Source organism: Anthonomus grandis, chromosome 22 (genome assembly GCF_022605725.1).
Source record: "Anthonomus grandis grandis chromosome 22, icAntGran1.3, whole genome shotgun sequence".
Taxonomy (NCBI): domain Eukaryota; kingdom Metazoa; phylum Arthropoda; class Insecta; order Coleoptera; family Curculionidae; genus Anthonomus; species Anthonomus grandis.
This window is the reverse complement of record NC_065567.1, coordinates 35,634,874-35,641,935: the sequence shown is the minus strand read 5'-3', so window position 1 is coordinate 35,641,935 and position 7,062 is coordinate 35,634,874. Positions and strand designations below refer to the sequence as shown.

General features: G+C 34.9%; 1 pseudogene; it reads right to left on the bottom strand.

The window, feature by feature from the left end:
• Positions 1-2,529: 2,529 nt before the first annotated feature.
• LOC126748465 (uncharacterized) lies at positions 2,530-3,197 on the bottom strand (annotated as a pseudogene).
• Between the last annotated feature and the right edge of the window lie 3,865 nt (positions 3,198-7,062).

Sequence of the window (7,062 nt, the reverse complement as noted above, 5' to 3'; positions counted from 1 at the left end):
CTTTAGATGGTACACACGTGTTTTTAACGATATGTGAATTAAAGCTATACCTAAGAATAAAAATATTTAATGCTTGGCCTTTAAAACAAATCAAAACTATCTCTAATACTAATAAATTCAAAACACTATCTCTTCTAACTGATTTTTAGTTGCATAAAAAAACTCAAAACCTAGATAACGACAAAACTACAAATGGAGCTAATTCCTAAACGACATGTCATTGAAAGCGGAACTTAATGTTTTAAAAAGAGGCAAAAACGCAGGAGATGGATATCAACGCGTTAAAATCTATAAAATGTTTTCAAAATACATAGCACCAATTTCTCTAGATTTTTGTGCACGCTTTTATAGGTTTGCAATCAAGCGATAAATCACTTGAGGTTTTTTTTTTAAATCTCGTGACAATAAAAATGTATCTAGTTTATTAATTGATCGCTAGTTTCAATTGGTACACTCTACACTTTTGTTTTAGATGCCGACAAAACAAGTAGTCGGCTGGATTAAAGTCTGGCGACCTAGTTGGCGAAGAATGTAGACCTCCGCGTCCAATACACAGATCAGCAAATTGTTGATCAAGAGCATTTCGAACATCAATTCTAAAATGCGCGTGTGCCCCATCGTGTTGGAAGTAACTGCCTCTTAAAATTACTTCTTTCTTCTGCTAAGTACTTAGTAGCTGCTAAGTTTGCTAGTAGGTCATCTAGCTATAAGATCTTATAATGCTTTATTAGCGAAACATGTAACCTGATTGACACATAAAAAGATATTTTGAGACTGAGACTTGGAGTTTTAATTTTTTCTTTAGTTACGTAGGTCTCTTTGAGATAATGGACGAGTTCTCTCAATTACTATTACCCTATTAAGTTTCTTTTAGTTTCCGTGCCATATATTCAAGATCATCGTTATCCCCTGCCAGTACTGCTTGGTTGTACCCAATGTGAAGACTATATACTGTTCTATTAGTTAGAGGTATTCCAGAAGAGTTTGATTAATAGAAGTTCTTTGCAATAGCAGTGGACATATTAGTGGACATATCAGTGGCAATATTAGTGAACATATTATCATAGGCTTTTGAGAGGTCAATGAATAAAATATGATTCTGCGGACCTTTTCTCTTGTATCTTCTTTATATAGAATACGTTGTCCGTACACGATCTTCCAGCTTTAAATACACACTGGTATTCTTCACACATTCTTCTTCTATAAATTCTACTTGTATTCGATTCTTCAATATCCTTCCGTACGAACAGCTAATTGTATTTCTAACTGACATTCCCTTATAATTATGACAGTCGGCTTTGTTGCCTTTTGTGTAGACGGAGCGGCATAGGTACCGCTTTCCATTGGCTAGAAACTACCTGACTATTCAAACATTTATTAAGGATTTGTGGTAAATATGTAATTTTCTTTCTGCCATTTTTAAATAATTCTGGGAACACTCCCTCTAGTCCGTACGAATGTCCATTTTTTAGTTTATTATTTATCATTTCCACTTTTATTCGCACTTTTTGTTAATGGGTTCTCATAATGCTGTATCCACTGTTCTTCTGATATGTTGTATAATAATACTTTTTCAGCGCCCGTTGATCTAACTCTTTTAATAAGAATGGAAATATATTATTTTTAAACCAAAAAGATGGAAGAAATTCAGCTGAATTTAGTTCCAGCCGTGAGTCGCAGACAGTTGCGCAAGAAATATCCCTTTTACCCCTTATACTATAAGATGGTTCTCTCTATATTCTTATTAACCAAATACAAGTTCAATAGACTGTGTTAGCAGACAAATATTGCACTAACGGCCACGTCATTAGTAAGTACCAATCACTTATGAGCGTCAGATTCAGACATATCGGGGCAATACTTAAAATACAACAAAGCAACATAAAATGTCTCAGACCAGAGCACCTCATTGGGTTTTTCAAGGCTCTGGTAATCGTCAGTGACTAATATATCCCGACACTCTTTATACACAACAGACTCCTTGGCTGCCCATTATTCTATAAATTCAAAGTTTGTATTTTTCCAAAAGAACCAAGGAAGGAACTTCAAAATCCAGAAATTAAATTGGAAAGTATTCCAATATTTGATTGAAAATCTTAAAATAATAATAAAAAAATATTAAAAAAAAATGAAATGTAAGAATCAAGTTGCCTCCAATAACTACTTTCACGTCCTTATAAAACAAATCACGAGCCGCCACTTCAAAGAGAAGTTCTCTTTCCTCTTCTTTATTGACTGCTGATCAACAACCTACTTGCTATTATTCATCATTCAGAAGTGAATTTCAGACATGTGCCGATAATTCGGTAAGCCTAAGTTAAGATAGGAGGATAAAAAGGAAAAGATATAGCTTCTGAATCTCGTGCTTATAGATGTAAAATTACCGGTAATTTAAAAATCGGTAATATTACCGGTAATATTACGTAATATTACGGTATTATTGGTAATTTATTAAAAAAAACAGCTTTTTAACTAATACTAGTTTTTTAAATTCAAAACTGTAAAAACATTAGGAAACACAAAAACGAGTCAGAATGAACTACGTAATAGAGTGGATAATGGTAAATCATCCTCATCATCCCCAACCTCTTCATCTGATTCTTCTTTCTCCTTGGTTAATTCAGTCAAGTCTATAATTTTGAAACCGAGATCTTCTTTTTCAATTTGTTCCTCAGAATCCTCAGTAGCTTTTTCTCTTCTTAAATGATCTTCGTTTACTAAATTATAATTATGGGCAATATAGGTTAGTTTTCCGGCTGTTTCCACGGTAAGCCTGTTATTCTTTGCCGATGAATAAATCCATAAGTACTAAACGTTCTTTCGGTTGCGGCTGTTGATGATGGTAAATTTAAAATGTCTACAGCCAATCTACTTATTTTAGAACTGGAGCAAATTCCTGCCCACCAAACATGCCCAGACATAGATTTTTCGCTGGAAATAACGAATTCCTTAGCAAAAAGATTACCACCTCTAATTTTGTACTGTGCAAGTGCTTCCATAATAAGACCTACTTTTGAAGAATATTTTGGATGACGCCTTGCAGTTTCATAGATGAACTCCGTCGCAACTAAATTTTCAGCTTCAGTTAAATTGTTGCCATGTTGGTTTGGTTCTAGGTAAGCAGCAAGATGAACGAGTTTTAAACATTTATTTTCTCGTTTTTCAAGAATTGAACATATTTTCTGGGATTCCAACATAGTAACGGATAAATTTGATACTTTGTCATGTAATATAGGTCTTATTTCAGAATAGCAGATAAACACTTTTGAGATTGTTGGCCCGTTAGCTTCAAAAAACGTTATCCACTTAGAGATTGGATGGAACAAGTCATAAGTTGCTTCTATTTGTAACCAAAATTCATTTTGAAGAAGAAGTCTTACTGTATTTGTTGAAAGAACATCAGAAATATCTGGGTTATCATCAACTGCTAAACTTTTCAATGAATGTTTAGTGTCCAAAAAGCTTTTTAAACAAGAAACAAAGGAACCCCATCTTGTTTTCACCGGCAATTTTAAAGAGATGTATCGCCCCGTTTTGTTTAACTGGATTTTTTCAAACCTTTCATGTAAAATCTGCGAATTTTTCAACTCTGATACAATTGAGATTATGCTAATTTCAAGAAGTCTTTAACCAGAAGGTTTAGACCGTGATACATACAACCATAATTAGTTATGTAATTGTACTTGCTGCTAACTATTTCACGAGCCTTTTTATGTTAGCTCCGTTGTCAGTGACAATAGCCAACAAATTTGAAGCTCCCAATTCTTCCAATACTTTTTCAATTTCTGAGGCCAAAAATGTTGCTAAATGTCTGTTATCTTCGGTATGGATTGATTTATAAAATACCCGAAGCAAAATAACAAAATTGGATATAGGGTCAACAATTGACCTTCTACAATTTGACCAACCATCCATTTGTAAGCTTAAGATAGGTGCTTCACTAATTTTTGAAGAAACTGCAGCTTGTGCTCTAGTGTACTCGTATACGAGTAGTTGATTTGAGAAGTGGTAACGAGAAGGCGGTTTATATGCGCATCTCATTGTTTTGAATACATCTACTTTTTTGTTGCCATATGTAATGGGGCTCCTGAGACATAAATAAAGCAAGGGTTGCTAGTATTTCATCAATCTTGTTGTTTTCTTGAGAGAACATGTTATCAATATACGAAGAAATTGTACTCTGTGATGCTTTAGATGTACTTGAAAAAAAAGAACTAGCTGAGGAAGGCACAGGCCGAACTAGTGAAGCTATTTCTGAGTCTAAAGTCTCAAATACGTGTCCCTGCTGAGAGGTTTCATCAGCAATTACAGTATCACTATCTTCTAATACCATGGGTGAACTTCGCGAGGTATGGGTATTATTGTTACTACCGAAAACATTTTTAACAGGCAATTTCCTTTTTTAAGAATGTGTACTATATTTTCAGGTATTTTGACACATTTAAGCAAATGTTGGAATTGTCTGGTAGCATTTCTTTTAAAGGAGGTTTTACAATATTTACAGGAATAGTTGTCTTTATCTTTAAGATCGTAGTATCTCCAAACATCACTCTTTGGCCTAACCATATTATCGCAACTACAAAATAAACATCATGCATTTCGAGAAGAGGTCAACTTAAAAAATATTTACTCACCAGTTTAAATATCACCTACAATAATTACAGTTATTTAATAAAAATTGCACTGATAGTTATAATGGCTATAAACAACCCTTTTGTACCAATAATGCCACTAATTATGATCAATACAGAGAGACTATTTACAAAATATCGCTTGCCACGGCCCCCGGGGAATCACAGAATTTTTATTACTCATATTTTGGTTATTCCCCGATCCCCGATCCCGATCAAGAAAGCGGCGGCGCAGCGTTAGCCCACTCCGTACGCCACGATCGTCTTTCGTCCTTGCGCCTCGCGCCAGTAAAGCCAAGTAGAGCTGGGCGAATAGCGAATAAATGAGAGTATATAGAGTGAAAAAAAAGCCAATATTACCAATGTTACCTGTTTTGCAGTAATATTACCAAAATTACCGGTAATGTTACCTCGGTAATATTACCCTTTACATCACTACTCGTGCTTAAAGGGCGAGAGATGGAAGAAATGCCAATTAATTTGCAAAAATAATATTTCGCCAGCAGAAGGAAAAGGCATACATCCAAATCATTTGTGTAAGAAGCGAAATTTTAAGAATTTTTCTAAGGATCAGTCAAAAAAACCAAAATGGTACTCGATCTTTAAGCCACCATTTTCTGCAAGGCATGCAAGAATGCTGGGAAATGAATCTGAAGTAAATTTTCTGGCTGTACTCTACTCTGGCTATCCCTTTGTTTGGCTACGTAATTAACACCCTATACAGGGTGGTTCGGGAGGAAGGGGAAAAATTTTGGGAAGATATTCAGAACGTCAAATTAACCCATATTATGTTTTAATCCGATTCTTAACCGTTTCTGAAATAATCGTCTCTAAAGTTTTTTTTGTTGTGCAACTCACGTTTCTTATCAGGTATTTCATCATTGTTTCTTAATACCTATTTTAATTGACTGGTAGTTATGATAAGCATGGTTGTTAGTATGATTGATTCTGAGCATTTCAATTTGAAAAGAGCAAAGTTTCCATTACGTAATGCCTCACACATTCACCCATAGGGAGTATGCTGACATGATACTCGTGTATGGTTTCTGTAATGGTAGCGCATTACGTGCTGTTGATGAATGAAAAGATGATGATGAAAAGTTCCTAATTAGACAGTTTTTGCAAATGCTCAGGAAACAGTTTCCAAGCATAAGAATTAATTCTGAACGAGAGGCGGGACTAAATGTAGAAAATGAAGAAAATGTTCTGGATATGGCTGAAGAGAACCCGGGTGCTAGTACGAAGCGGATTACAAAAGAACTTCGATTAGCATCACATATAGATGTTTGGAAGACACGTAAGAAAAACGCTTTGAAACCTTTCCGTATTCAACTGGTTCAACATCTTCAAGAGGATGATTATGGTTTAAGGGTTCAATTTTGCAAATGGATCCAACAAAATCGAGGCCTACATAAATACATTTTATTTAGGGATAAAGCTTATTTTACCCGCAATGGAATTAATAACCGACACAATGAACATCGGTGGTCAGATGAAAATCCTCATGCTACGTTTAAACGAAACTTGGAACATCGATTCAGTCTTAACGTGTGGTGTGAAATGCTGAATGACCAGTTGTTTTGTCCTTTTGTATTAGATGAGCGTCTTACTGGAGAAGGATATTTACGCTTTATGGAAGACTATTTAATACACATGTTGGATGATATTCCGCTAATTGTTCGACACCGAATGTATTTTCAACACGATGGAGCCCTGCTTCATTTTAGTCGCTGAGTGCTTAATTTCTTAGACAATCGTTTTCCTGATCGTTGGATTAGCAGAGGAGGAGCTCAAGTTTGGCCACCGAGGTCACCAGACTTAAATCTGGGACTGGATAAAAGCTCTAGTGTTCGAAACACCAGTAGAAATCGTAGAAGAACTCCACAATAAAATTTTGAATGCTTCAAATATTATTAAAAACAATCTCCAAGCAATTAAACGTGCAACACGAGCGCTTAACAAACGTGCTGCAGCTTGCCTTGAAGTTGGTGAGGGTATTTTCTAAAACATTTTAAATTAGTGGAATTTTGTTTTTTACTAGTATTTGTTTGTGTTGCTTTTAAAATAAAAAATCTTACAAAAAAACTTTAGAACCGATTATTTCAGAAACGGTTGAGAATCAGATTAAAACATATGGGTTAATTTATCTTATTTTAACCTTCTGACCATGTTCCCAAAATATTTCCCTTTCCTCCCGAAACACCCTGTATGTACCCATGAAAACGTATAGCGTTATTTGTGGGGTAAGGAATCAAAGCGACTCGACATCCCATCAGTGGAAATCAAAACTGCACTGACCTTTATCTATTTTGTCAACAATTATTAAGCCAACTATTATTACAACCATTATTGTCACGCCTACCATTATTCCGAATAATGAATTCGGATTTTTACAAGAAAAAACTGGTTCTAGCTATAATATTTTATTTCA